Source organism: Mytilus galloprovincialis, chromosome 12 (assembly GCF_965363235.1).
Source record: "Mytilus galloprovincialis chromosome 12, xbMytGall1.hap1.1, whole genome shotgun sequence".
Classification (NCBI taxonomy): Eukaryota; Metazoa; Mollusca; class Bivalvia; order Mytilida; family Mytilidae; genus Mytilus; species Mytilus galloprovincialis.
In genome coordinates this window covers 38,566,057-38,582,267 of record NC_134849.1, presented here as the reverse complement: position 1 = coordinate 38,582,267, position 16,211 = coordinate 38,566,057, and positions in this window count along the sequence as shown.

The following is a 16,211-nucleotide window of genomic DNA, read 5'->3' as shown; positions in this document are numbered from 1 at the left end:
AAAGCATTTCTGTAATATCCTTTAATTTACCAGTGGTGAAATAGGAAACTGGCAATCCAACCAAACCGAACAAGGGATAATCTTTAAGAACCATAGAGAGATTCCTTAGCCTTCTTGCATGTCTATCTGAATAACCTGCATTTGTTTTTAACCAAACAGGCCATGATTCTTGAATTGTTTTTTTGATGTATTCATTCTCGTGCCAAGCTTTGACTTGTTCCAAAAAGGTACCGAACTTGATATAAAACAAAAGCATTTGTGCCTCACACCTCTTTATTTGTCTTGTTGCACGTTTCAATACCTCCAGGAATTGTTCTTGTGTTATTTCCCCTGATATATTCCACATGTCCTCAACGATAAACTGTTTATTTATCCCACACTGATCCACACATCTAAAACGAAGATAATCATGGAGTTCCTTGGGGTCAAATGTTTTTTTCTTTTTTGCATGTGTGAATAATGAATCCAATTTCGACTTTGGCCGTTTTGGCAAAGAAGGTTTAGGTGCATCAGGTCCGCTTTCCATAATTTGTTTTACAACTAATGCCATTTGTTCATAATAGTTCGAATGTTCAGTAATAATAACAGACTGTTCCGTTGACCACATCCCCGGAATACACTGATTAGAAGGTAAAATTAAACTTTCTTGCGACATTAATAAAAACACGTCTTCTCTCCTAATAAACGTTCTGTTATATGTTAACATCACCCAGGCAACCTTCAATATTACAACTATAAATTATTAATTCTGTAAATCGATTGCGTTTCAGTTAAAAGCGTAATCACTGTTGTAGTCGTATTGATCCGTTTTATTACTAGACTATATTGATAAAATTAATTAAAAATCAAGGTTGGGGCGCACTGGGGAAATTATTTTTTCTCTTAAATCCCACAGAATTCTTTCTCTGTCAGTTCTCCCGGTTTTTTTATTTATTTTTTTTTGGAATTTTTTTTGTTGTTTTTGGGGTGTTTTTAATAACGTTTTTTTTTCATAAAAAAGTAAAAAAAAAAATTTTTTGGGAGTAAGAAAATTTGGTGTTTTTTGGGTGTTTTTTGCTTTTTTTATGAAAATTTAGGGCTCTTTTACTTGAAATGAGGGTAATTTTTTGGGGGTCAAATTTTTTTTTTTGGAGGGGGGGGGCGCTGGAGTCGTTCAAGTACTATACTACTCCCCTTAGGGGAAAAAATGAGTTTTATAAAAAACCCCAGGATTAAGGTTTTGGTGTGCTCTTTACAAAAAAAAATTTTATTTTTTTATGGGGGGTATAAATACAAAGTGTGTTTTTTTTTTCTTCTTAATTTTGAAGTTAAAAATCACACAAAAATGTTGGTAAAATTTTTATTTTGGATGTAAAAAGGTTTTTTTTTCTTTAAAATGGGGGGTCAAAAATTGAAGATAATTTTTTTTTTGTGGGGGGGCTAAAGGAGTGGTATATTGTGTTGTATCCCTAACCCATTTTCTAAATTTTTTGGCTAAAATGACTTAGTTGAGTTATCGTAAAATTCGAAAACTGGATTACTTAAAAACCATTCATTGTAAATTCACATTTTTTTCACGGAGTTATGTTTTATTATAATATTTTTAAAATTCATTGATATTTTACACTTGTATCACATGTTTAAAAAAAAAACAAAGAACGAGATTTCAACGAGACTGAACGAGACTGAAAAGTCAGAAGAATACATCCTTAAATAATAAATCTGCATTTTCCAAGAAATTGAGAAAGAGAAAAAAAAAACAATGAACATTTTCACTATGGCTGTTCTTGTCTCTTTTTTTTTTGTAATGCCTGCTAATATCGGAACCTGTTTTAATAAAATAAATGCCACCATTTCTAATAATATCAAAGCAGCCTTTGAAAATATAAATGAACATGTACTTTGTTTATCCGGATAGTTGAATGCAAACGTAAAAAAGCCAATGAGCTTTACGTATATGACAAACACTCAGACATGTTTTATGGAAATCATTCATAGTGTTGTACAAAATGTATTCAGAAATGTTGTCTTAACACGCGCTATCATTTTTTTTTTTTTTTGGTATTTTTTTAAAAGAAAAATTCAATTCTGTTTTGTATATACACACTGATTATATTTATGTTTAATCTAAGATAGTCTCGTCTCTTATCATGTATAGAAGTGTGATCTTAGGTTAGGATAATTGAGATTGCTTGCAAGCATTTACAGTTTTACCCAATTTTGCAAATTAATCTTTATCAACAAAACACTTGCTGTATTATAATATAATACGTCACGTAAAAATGTCATATTTCCTTCTCCTCGGTCGTTTCAGTTGAAAATGTTTTCTTATGGTAGCACTATGATCTATCACCCTCTCAGCTATGTGTTATTTATATAATGACATTATCTATATTTAATTTACATGATTTAATAATTAGTTGAATGTGGTTGATAACTTTAAATTGTGAGTTAGTATATCACAGATACAATACAATGGATTAAGTATTTTTTTTTTTTTTAATAAATAAGTGTGGTGTATTGGCAAGTTAAGAGTGTGGTTGTTTATCACGTTTTGTAAATAAAATATTGTGCTATCGTTAATGGACTCTAAAAGTGTGTTTTTTAATTCATCTGTAAAATATTTCACTTGTTTGACAAACGCAACAAATTACTTGCAAATGGTTATTTCTTTCTTCATTTTGCAATTTCTTTCAACACATACATTTTACTCTGACACTCCCACTATCACAAAACAAAAGACATGAACCTTTAAACAATTTGATCATCTGTAGCACTAGCATATGCACGTGATGGACAAAAATTGTAAACTGCGACAATTATTGTACATACTATCCCTCTATTGACTGGACCACTTCCCGTCATAAGTAATGATACGAACAAACAACGGATTTAATTTTATTACCAATCCCAAGATAATCTCAAAGTAAGTGCAAAAATCAGTAAATTGGAGTAATACTTGCTATTTGTTTACCTTAACACGTTCTAATGACTTGACCACCAACCGTGTAACTCATTATCTCGACACAGACACCATATATTGTTTTTTTTTAAATACGGGATTGAAAAAGGAAAACACAAAATCACAAAACCGCTTGTGCAGTTCTGAGATGTTGTCCCCCTTTGATCATGCCATTGGTCCCCAGAAAAAAATTACCTAATGTTTACTGAAAATACAGATTGCATGCCTGAAAAAATGACAAAGACTTAGGAGAACATCTTTGTAATCAAACGTGTTGTATGTTGAACCAATTAAATTTGAAACATTTAGAAAAACGAAAAGGATGATCAATCTTGTAATATTACTTAACTCGTGATGTAATTACTTTTTTTCGGAAATTAAAAAAAAATATCAAAGATAAAATTACGTAAATAAAAAGTTAAACTCTAGTTTGCGTAATGACGAAACTCGATTGTTTTGGTGTAAGCAAATATAACCAAACCCAAGAGTTATGTACACGATATTCAATAGCGTTTTGTATTTTCAAGCTTAAGACATAATGTTTACATTATAATAGCGTTGTTATAGATCTTGTCATAGAATTTCTTCATTTCATAGCATAGGTTTTATACACATGCATGCCGAGTCTTTCAATACAGGATAAGTGGGGAAAAACGCACACATTTACTTGTTTCGCGGGTCTATTATTTAACGATGAGGAATAGGGGTTCAAGACCAATTTTCGTCTACATTTTGGTGACCAGCTAGAGTTTCTGCAAAAGATCACTTATCTTCATGAGAAAACCTGATTAAATACACTGTGCAATAAATCAGTTTTCGTTTGCCGATATGTTTAGGAAAAATGCCTCACTTTCATTTTCTTTTTCAATATGTGGTAGAACATGTATAAGGGACAAAATTTGAATATTTATTAATACTTGTTCAGTCCATGGTTTCCTCTTCTGGATTTCTTAATCTCTGTTCAAACATAATGCCTCTCTATGATGTGATTTTCTATAACTGAAAAATTGCACATTATTTCAAAGATAAGTATAACAAATGAAAAAAATTATGTCATAATGTATCAGTGTATTAAAGCTGCATATCTTGAACATATTTTGTATCTGACAATTTAGAACAGGGTATAAATTAACAAAATACTAATTATATAAAAGAATTATAAACTGCTTACAACTACTAATTAACAAGGAGTACAACTATCTCTCCGATGTTGTGACATTTGAAATAAATGAAATGTCAATTTGTATAAAATTATGTTTTATTTATTGATTTTTCTGATTAGTTGTATGTTATAAAATATAATGAGTCTACTCCCACTAACTACATTTTATAGTGATCAAGATGACAACACAATGTTGACTGCTGTACCCCTATTTTTGACATGTTTACCTATTGCGTCTGTTTGTTTTTTTCACGCATCGGTGACAATTTAATGGAATTTGATGCGACTGTCATACAAGTGAGAGGTTTAGCTAGCTATAAAACCAGGTTCTATCCACCATTTTCTACATTTGAAAATGCCTGTACCAAGTCAGGAATATGACAGTTCTTGTCCAATCGTTTTTGATGCGTTTTGTTATTTTTTATGTGATTATGGACTTTCCGAATTGATTTTCCTCGGAGTTCAGTAGTTTTGTGATTTTACTTTTTTTCTTCTTAAATTATCACTTATATTAGTGTCCAAATCTTTCCTCAAAATGAACTATCTGTGAACTTTCATACCATGAATAGCCAAGCACCTGCTTGTCAATAAATTGGATTTCATAAAATAAGTATTTTTGGGAATTCCACTTATTATCGTTTTCAGGATCAAATATTGCACGAATTTCAAATTATCTTTATGAAGTGACTTAACGTCATATTAAATAACTGTCGGTATTTTGTTCATTTCCATAAAACACCATTCATAATTACATCTTGTGTTAGTCTTCCAAATAATTATGAATGTATTAGGTAAATTCTGTCACCTTCTTGAAGAAGGACGAAAAATACCAAAGGGACAGTCAAACTCATAAATCTAAAACAAACTGACAACACCATGGCTAAAAATGAAAAAGACAAAGAAAAACAGCACACATGACATTTGTATTTCTAAAAATAGCTAGACGTATTCATAGCGGCAATAACAAATCAAGTAAATACCCAACGCAAGTCCTTTATTTTATAGTCCGTCATTCTAAATATATTAAATTATCGTTTTTTGTAGGCTATATGCTGACTCGCATTTAAATAGAAAGTTAGCCCTTTAGTTCACATAAGTGCAATAATAAGTGAATTCTTTTATCAAAGATATGTGTGTCTGAAATGTATTTGCAAATGTACAAACTAGTACAATAGTATAAACAATTTAACACGATATATTATGAAAAAAATATATTTTGAACCAGGTTTTATGGGTAGTTAAACTACAATGAAGCCATAACTATGCGTACATTGACATTATAATTAGAAATGTAATAAGTGAAATTTTCTCCTTAAAATTAGACAAAAAGGAAACATTCTCTTATCCAACTAATAATTAGAAACTGATATTTTAAATATCCATTTAAGTTGCTTTTTTGTTAATATTGACAATGCAATTTCTCATAGGAACTCCTTTTACGGCTAAAACTGTACCGCGTTTACTATGAAGTTTTGAAAAAAATCTTACCCTAGAATTGGCAGTTCATATGCACTACATTTTTGTAAAGGTCAAAATATAGGGCTGTGCGGCATATTTTCAACGTGTATATGCCCTGAACTTTTCAGAGTTTAAACTAAAACTAATTTTCTTACCTACCCTTACCTCGAATGAAGGGTTTCGGTCCGTGTAACACTTATCAATTCAAAGTTTTAAAAAGTTTTGATATTTTAGATTTTCGTAATTTTGATCAAAGTTTTAAAATATCAAAATTTCAAATTGTGTAAAAGTTTTGAAATTTTGAAATTTTAATCAAATTATCAAAATATTAAAATTCTAAATATCGTTTATAAATTTGATAGTTTAGGAATTTGATCAAAATTTTAAAATACTAAACCTAACGTGCAATTTTGATTATTTCACTTTTTGAAAGTTTGATTTTTTAAATTTTTGATTAGAATATCAAAAATAGAAAATGGACGAAAAGAGTGGTACCTGTATACACTGACGTAAACACGGCTCTGATAACAATCATTCTTAGTTATAAATAAAAAGCACGAAATATATATCAAATCATTTTTAATTACAAAATAAATAATGAAAAGAAGAAGTCGATTTTTTATCGATTGCATGACGATAATATATTGCCTTTTATTATTTATTTCAGTTCCAAGAGAAATGATACGGAAGGAATACTTAATGTATATATATAGAGCGTCGCAATGAACGTTGTGCTAGGCGTGCTTCAGCTGGCCCCTAGATCAAAAAGTGTACTGGTTCAGTGATTATAGACGTCAAACTTTACTCCGAAATATAACAATAAATTAAAATTAAAATCATACAAGACTTAAAATCACAGAGGCTCCTGAATTGGGACTGGCGCACAAATGCGGCTGGGTTAAACATGTTTCGTGAGATCACAGCCCTCCCCTATACCTCTAGCCAATAGAGAATGAAAAACACACAGTAATACGAACAGTAAAACGCACTTGAAAAGGAAATACAAGTCCTATGTCAGAATAGGAAACAAAAGAAACTAATCAAAATGACAATGATAAATAATTAACAAGGACTACTATATTTAAGTCTAGCAGTTACTGCCATAAGTCAGCTCCAGACTTCAATTAAACTAATTGAAAGGTTAGGTCTTCATTATGCACACTCTCTCCCTGTTGTATTTAATGCTAATTTGTCCCGGAACATTCATGAAATATGTGTCACTGGCAACAAAGAATCGATAATTTAAAATAGGTTGTTTACGGATGAATTACGAAGGAACGTAGGATTCAACTCCCTCGGACAAAGTAGTCCTTATAGATGGATTTTGATGTGTTTTAACTTCACTTTGGCCAAACACCTCTTCAATTGTTTCGGTTCTTATTTTTCTTGACTTTCAAATTTCAGTTTCAGCGTTCCGTAGGTGAGTTCTTTACTTAAATTCAGCTTTTACATTTTACTGGTTTTTCGAGAGCAACATTGGTGTACGGCCAAAAATGGAAAAATCCACCATGCAGCTGATTGTGTGGCTTCTTCTTACACGCCCCATTCTGACTGGATGTACATGTGTTCTTTTAGTTTGCTCAAAGTCGATTGTCGTACGATAACTTAATAATGTTCAAATAACAAAACGATCAGAATATTTCATTATTGAAGATCCTAGTGGTAGTATCAAAGTTAAAAAAAAAAGTGACTATCTATATATTGGATTCCCAACAAGATTACCATTTATCGCTGGTATAACCTGTTGTAAATAATTTTCAATTTTCAAAATGCCGACACTTACACATGGTTAGACGGGCGCTTAATATAGTTCAGCGGCAACTATTACACAAATATGAATGCTAGATGGGCGCGTAATGTAGTACAGCGGCAACTATTACATACATATGAATGCTAGATGGGCGCGTAATGTAGTACAACGGCAACTGTTACATAAATATGAATGCTCGTGAAAATAATGTTTTTGGTATACGTTTATATATGATATGAAAAGTTTCAACTTTTTACAAAACTAGAGCTATAAGTTGGATTTAAACGTCTACTTTATTTGACCTTTTTAATTGTATTTGACTTTATTTGCCTTTTGACTTAACTTGATTCGAGCGTCACTGATAAGTCTGATAAGTCTTTTGTAGACGAAACACGCGCCTGGCTCAAAAAACGGTAAAATTTATATCCTAGTATCCATCTATGATGAGTTTTTGTAGATACCTTGTAACAGTATCTTGGCTCCAATCTACTAATATTTGATCTTAGTACTCTTGATTTCAGCGTAAATAAGATATTAAAAAAACCCACATTGTAGACTAGCACAACCTTAATTGGGACACCATGCATTCAGTATTCCTACCGTATCAAGAAAATATTAACTAAAATCATTGATACAAGTCAGTATAATTATGATCGTCATACAACCGATAAAAATGAAAACATAACGTTAAAAGTTACGACCGAAGCGCTTTTCTTGATCGACCTTCTTAGGGATCGCTCAAAGCTAAATATTAAGGGCCAACAACTCACAAAGAACAGATTAAAACGTTAAAGATGATCGTTCATAATGTACATGCAATGATATATTCTTTAGCCAACATGATTGCAGAAAGTAAGAAGTCGTTGAGCAAAACAGAAAAATTTGAAATCAAAAGAGATAATACACCGTGTATTGAGCCTTTTTATTGCTTAGAGTTCAGTAGAAAATATATATACATGCTCAACCTAACCATACTATTTGACCTACTGCGAGTTGTTCAGTTTTTACTGTTACTCCTGTTTCTCCTAAAATATGGGTGCTAGAAAAACCAGCAAGTAAAATGGCCAATATCAGAGCCGTACATATGGTTTTGAAATGAATTCTCTTCTTTTGAGAAATATTTATTTTGTCATCCAATTTTTCACCTCTTACAACTGTCTGTCTGTGGTTTTATTTCATACATTAACTTTTAAGTATCCGTATGTTTTCAATTGATATTGTTTCGTTTCGTTCCGCTTTTATTTCGTTTCGCTTTTTATAGGTACTCTTCTTTTTGCCCCTTTTCTATTTTTTATATTTTAAACAAAAAATTTAAAAAATCAAACTTTCAAAAAGTGAAATAATCAAAATTGCACGTAAGTTTTAGTATTTTAAAAGTTTGATCAAATTCCTAAACTATCAAATTTAAAAACGATATTTAGAATTTTAATATTTTAATAATTTGGTTAAAATTTCAAAATTTCAAAACTTTTACACAATTTGAAATTTTGATATTTTAAAACTTTGATCAAAATTCCAAAAATATAAAATTTCAAAACTTTTTAAAACTTTGAAATGATAAGTGTTACACGGACCGGTTTCCACAGTTTTCATTGTAAACAATATGCACATGTATATTTACTGGTAACATTCCCAAGTTATGTCTGTAGGAGATGGAACACAGAGAGCATAACTAAGAACCAGTATGTAAACAAAATTAATTTTCTATGAATATTCTAAATCTCCCCAAAAGAGGCGTGGTTTGAGAAACAGCTGTATTTACAAAGTGCAACCTGTAGTCATGATAGTGTCTACTTTTGCCCTATTAGTAAGAATAACTTAATCCAATGCGTCGTGCGATCTTGCAAACCGTGTTGTGTTCTGTATTCTACATACATTTGACCTTAAAAATGTCATTATCAAATAAGATTGACCGTGGTTAGAAAGTAAGCAACATACATGCATGCATCAAAGAGGATTGTACTGTCTAGAACATCCATATTTCAATTATACGTTACCGTTATGTAGAAAATTTAGTATTTGTAGGAGTCTTAATTTTGTTTATATCGATTTAGTATACCCTTCAATGTTGCTTATGATTAAATTAAGAATTAATCCGATTTCTATAGACAGAGATTAACAGAACTAAACGACTCTCAAACACAACATGTATCTCTTTAAATATCCATTAGGGACTCTTTCATTTCGTTTGAGTTGGTAAAACATGACACCTATACGTGTTATATATGTAACTATATGTGTTACATGAACACAGCATGATCAGTTGGGTAAATGTAAAAATGCCACCTAGTCTATTATAACAGTGTTGTACGTATTGTTGAATGTTTAGATGTTGGTTGCCGATAAATAGCCGAAGCAAACTTGACAATTCACATTTATTCATTAGTTTTCCTAATTTAATGTCAGAGTTAAATATTAGAATTGTAAATTGAGTTATAACTTTCAATGTACAATTGTGAAATGAAGAAACTCATTTATAACAAAAGTTTGTTAAAATATTCGTTTTTTTTTTAAATGTTAAGTTTCTAAATGAATGCATTACAAATTGAGAAATAATTATTATAAATGTTTTCTTAAACCTTTGAAATTGATATGTAATCGTTCCAATCCATTGCTCTGCGTGTTAAATTACGTAATGAAGTAATGACGTGATGACGTGACACACATGTTAACTGATTTGTATACATCTTTTAGATCCATACGAATATTTGTTAGTATTAAAAGGCCATCAGTATTAATTATACTAACAAAGAAAAGCTGATACCCATAACTACAAATCTAAGCTTTACAAACTTGGTTTAACTGCAGGTTTCAGACTAGTTAAGTCGTTTTAATTTGCATTGTAAATACCTTAAACTTAGTTCGATGAATTACAAAGTCTCTGTACATCCGTTGAATCCTCATAATGAACGTTGGTCGTCCCCATGTATAATGTTCACATGTGGAGCAGGTTCTGATCACGTGAGATCACCTCATGTTGCTCATACTTTAGTATTGTATGCTGTTTCTTGGGTTTGATTATTTGTCTGTTTGTCTTTTTTTTCGTTTTTAGCCATGGCGTTATCAGTTTATTTTCGATTTCTGAGTTTGACTGTTCCTCTTGTATCTTTTTCGCCTATTTTTCACTCTGTAACACGACATTTTGACGAAGTAAATAGTATCACAGTTTTATATTGATTTTATCTTTTTTTGGTCTAAAACAGAAATTTCTTGTGAGCAAAACAAAACAAATCATGTAAATGTTTTTTTTTTTTATGTGTTGCAACATGCGCAATCTATAAGTACTTTAGTTTACATTCATAAATCATGAAAATAAAAAAAAGTTAAACTCTAGACGTATTATTGAATATATCGTCAATGCATCTAGTTTACTTTGTGATTCTTGTTGGGGCAACTTTATAGAGAAACAACACATATTTAAAAAAAAAACTAGCATGACTAAATATTTAAAGGTGTTCAGTCGAACGTTATGCATACAAATGAAATCAAAAGAGCAACGTTTGTATTGCTATTGTTAAGAATATACACATCTCTACGTCTAAACAAACATATGTGGGATAATAACCCATTATATGGGCTATTGAGCTAAAAGCAAGCCTACCACATAATTTTTACATACGCATTCCTCGCCTATTATCTAGATTTTAGAAATTTTATACTTGAAACAAGAGATATCTTAAACTATTCAGCATAATAGACGCACCTGCAGACAAATTATATATTTTAGAATGTTTTTTTTTTTTTCTTTCTGATGTCCATTCATAAAGGTTTTACAAAAGCCATCCATTGGTTGACCGTAATTGAATATCTGTGTCAAAAACAGAATGATTACGTCCTACTTTTTCGGACTTTTCTTACTTTTCTTAACGACTGTTCTGTTTTCGACATATGCTTCAAATGCACTTTTTTGTTGTTAAAAAACTACATAAAGTGTTCACCATTTGCATGACGTGGAAAAACAAAATATTGTCAAAGTATTTTCATCCTTTTTTTGCTGTTCGGAGTTCAGAAATACTGAGATAAGACCGAAATAGTTGTAAAATCAATACAAACAAAAGAAAATCGAATCAGTTAACTTGATAATAAATTGAACTCTGCATATTAAAAAGTTCCTACGAAGTTATTGCTCATAACAGCTGTATTTATTATGTCAATTATATCATTGGAATACACTTACTTTGTTTGTTATCTATTTATAGAATAGCATGTTAATTAAGTTGATTGCTATTATTAATCTGCAACTTATTGTTTCGACCCTCATTTTGAGTTTGTTACCCCGATTTTGTTTTTTGTCCATTGATTTATGAGTTTTGAACAGCTGTATGCTACTGTTGCCTTTATTCATATGAATAAAATTGAGAATGGAAATGGGGAATGTGTCAAAGAGACAACAACCCGCCCAAATAAAAAACAACAGCAGAGGGTCACCAACAGGTCTTCAATGTAGCGAGAAATTCCCGCACCCGGAGGCGTCCCTCAGCTGGCCCCTAAACAAATATATACTAGTCCAGTGATAATGAACGCCATACTAATTTCCAAATTGTACAAAAGAAACTAAAATTAAAATAATACAAGACTAACAAAGGCCAGAGGCTCCTGACTTGGGACAGGCGCAAAAATGCGGCGGGGTTAAACATGTTTGTGAGATCTCAACCCTCCCCCTATACCTCTAACCAATGTAGTAAAGTAAACGCATAACAATACGCACATTAAAATTCAGTTCAAGAGAAATCCGAGTCAGATGTCAGAAGATGTAACCAAAGAAAATAAACAAAATGACAATAATACATAAATAACAACAGACTACTAGCAGTTAACTGACATGCCAGCTCCAGACTTCAACTAAACTGACTGAAAGATTATGATTTCATCATATGAACATCAGGCACAATCCTTCCCGTTAGGGGTTTAGTATCATACCATCATAACATATATGAGAAGAACATAACCCGTGTCATGCCAACAACTGTTTTTAGAATAAATGTGTTTAGTTCCGATGCAAAGACCTTATCAATGACTCAATATTAACGCCAAAATATGCAATCTTTAATGACTTGACAACAGTATCGTAATTATATCCCTTCTTAATAAGTCTATTCAAAGGTTTTGTAAGTTTCTGAGGTGAATACTGACACCTTTGTGCTTTATAAAGAATATTACCATAAAAAATTGGATGTGAAATACCTGAACGTATTAAAAGTCTGCATGTTGAGCTATATTTACGAATAATGTCTTTATACCGATGATAAAATTTAGTAAATGTTTTGACTAGTTTGTGATATCGAAAACCCTGGTGTAATAATTTTTCAGTAATACATAAATTTCTCTCGTTAAAATCTAAAACATTGTAACATACACGAGCGAATCGTACAAGTTGAGATATATAAACACCGTAAGATGGTGACAAGGGAACGTCACCATCTAAAAACGGATAATTAACGATAGGAAATGAAAAATCATCCCTTTTATCATAAATTTTAGTATTCAGCTTTCCATTAGTGATATAGATATCAAGATCGAGAAAAGGGCAGTGGTCATTGTTAGTATTAGCTTTATTTAAAGTAAGTTCAACAGGATAAATTTCATTAATATACATACTGAAGTCGTCATTATTGAGAGCCAAAATATCATCCAAATATCTAAAAGTATTATTAAATTTGTTTATCAGATGTTGTTGTTTTCTTTTCGATCAATAGTTCATTTAAGTGAATCGTGACTTCAATGCTCTTTTATTAGAATCATTACGTTTTAAAACCAATATTTGTAGCATCTGTTGAGGGCTACAAGTTCAATGAATGAATACAAATAAATACCATTACACTATGGTATTTCTATTATGATATATTAATGGTGTAAAGATTAAACTAGAATCCGACAAATAGTGAGATCTAACAGAGTTCCTTAAAATAGCAAGAAAAAGAAAAACATCGACTTTATATATGCCTGTCTTATCTAATTCAAAGGGCAAACAGTTCTATAGAGATACGAATGTACATTTGTAGACTTGTTTATTCAACATTGCGTATTAATAGTAATGTGTTGTAGACGTTTCATAGATATAGGAAGATGTGTTATGAGTGCCAATGAGACAACTCTCCGTCCAAATAACAATTTAGAAAAGTAAACCATTATAGGTCAAGCTACGGCCTTCAACACGGAGCCTTGACTGATACTGAACAAAAAGCTATAAAGGGCCCCAAAATTACTGGTGTAAAACCATCAAACGGGAAAACCAATGATCTATTCTATCTAAGAAAAAATCGAGAAACACGTATAAATTGCATAAAACAAACTACAACTGCTGTACATCAGATTCCTGACTTAGGACAGGAGAAAACGTTTGCAGCGGGATTAGACGTTTTAATTGTACGAAACCTTCTCCCGATTTCTGAAACAATAGTATAACATCACAACATAGAAAAACACACATCATGCACATACCATAATCACATAATACATGATAATAGTATGTTTAGATAGACACTTGCACTAACATTTTCTTTTCATTTAGTGCCGTTCCATCAATGTACCCACGAAATCTACGAAAATTGGTATCCAATGAAAATAATAAATCCTCAGTAGGTCTTAAATAATTAACATATCACCAATATTAAAGAGCTGGAGAATATACTTAAGGTATTTAAAATGCGTGTTCGTGTTCAAAGTTTATTACGTTTTCCTTGTTTCTTTTTAGAAAATCGACCATTACATAAATATGAGTTTAGTAGTCATATTTGGGTACCAGTTTTTTCTTTGCATTTGTATGTAGTAAAAAACATTAATTCATTTTTCGAAAATAGCAGACCAATGGACATGTTTAAAAATTTCAACTTCATTAAAAATGGTCATCTGTTATAGTTGCTATGTCATAATGCTTGGGGTTGTCGTTGGAAATAAGGGATATTTAAATCAATCCTTTTCATGTATTTACAACATAGTGTATGGAACTAAAATGACAGATTGGCAAAGCGTGTCATTAATTCAATATTGAAATGAATAAAGCCGTATTTCTTTGTATTTAAAAAATATTCGATTAAAAGTGTTAACTGGAATTAGTTCGAAATTGATTCTTGACAAATTCAAAATTGATTACTGTACATGTAATGATAAATCGTTGGAAAATACGATAAGATTATTCCAATCTAAGGCAATGCATTTTAGATTATGCAATGACAGTATATACATTTATAATGAATTCAGAAATGTTTCTAAGTATGATGAAGCTTCGGCACTCCAAAATACAAAAATGCCATTTGAATAATTAAAATCAAATAAAAAACATACTGTCTTTTTTTTAAACAAAATAGATATATCATGTTGGCAATTCAATGAAAAGCCTTACATAAGATTGAGAATGGAAATGGGGAATGTGTCAAAGAGACAACAACCCGACCATAGAAAGAGCAACAGCAGAAGGTCACCAACAGGTCTTCAATGCAGCGAGAAATTCCAGCAACCGGAGGCGTCTCTCAACTGGCCCCTAAACAAATATATACTAGTTCAGTGATAATGAAGGCCATACTAATTTCCAAATTGTACACAAAAAACGAAAATTGAAAAAATATATAAAACTAACAAAGGCCAGAGGCTCCTGACTTGTGACAGGCGCCAAAATGCGGCGGGGTATCGATATCGATATCTTAACAATGTTGTGCTATGTAAATTTTAAACAAAGTATTTACAAACACGTAAAGTCACGAAAATACTGAACTCCGTATAAAATTTAAAACGGAAAGTCTCTAATCAAATGGCAAAATCAACAACTCAAACACATCAAACGAATGGATGACAAATGAGCTAAGATGTAATTGCGTATAATGTGATCATACTTTATCAACGGTTTTTAAATTTTGAAACAATGTCCCTAGCGCAGCACGTCATGTCATCCGGATTTACTGCGTTTAATTTTTCTGTTTTGACTTTTCATTACTGGCAAGGTGTGTACTGTTTACTATTTATTTTTGATTTTGATGTTTCTAGTACGTTGCTTATTTTTGTTTCTGTGTTGTTTCTATTTATTTTGTCGACTTCTTCAATTTTGAATACAAAAACTTTCTCATCAATAACTTCACATATGTATTGTTTAAACATGTCACATTACAGTTCTCAAAGCCTCATCCACTACTGAATTGTCTATGTAGATTTTATAGAAAATATTGCATCATATCTTGTTTCAATTACTACAAAACAAATTAAGGGGAATATATAGTGTTACAAGAAGTTGAATAATGATGGCACGATAATCTATTTTGCACACTACATACGTCTTAACCCTTTGATCTCTTATTAAGATAATCGTTAGACTAACGTGTCAAAAATAATATATACAAGATTGTGCACCCTTTTTTAATAGACTATGTCTAGACTTCTAAATTGAATTATATCTGTGTTTTCAACAACTGAACGCTAGATAAAGAAACATTGTGTAATAAATATACCACATTGAGCCATCGGGAAACAATGTATATGATTGTTAGTCTTTCTACACATAAGTGGTACAAGCAACATTTTAATGGCAATACTCAGTGCTTTCAATAAAATTGTCAATACACGAAAGTGATTATACTAGATCGGTCTTTGTTTCCAATACAAGTTGTTTATCGAGTCCAAAGCCTTCTCTATGGAAAGTTATATACTCTTTATAAAGCACAAAGGTCTCAGTATTCACCTCAAAAACTAACAAAACCTTTGAATAGACTTATTAAGAAGGGATATAGTTACGATACTGTTGTCAGGTCATTAACGATTGCATATTTTGGCGTTAATATTGATTCACTTATAGGGTCTTTGCATCGGAACTAAACACATGTATTCAAAAAACCAGTTGTTGGCATGACACAGGTTGTGATCTTCTCATATATGTTATGATGGTATGATACTAAACCCCTAACGGGAAGGAT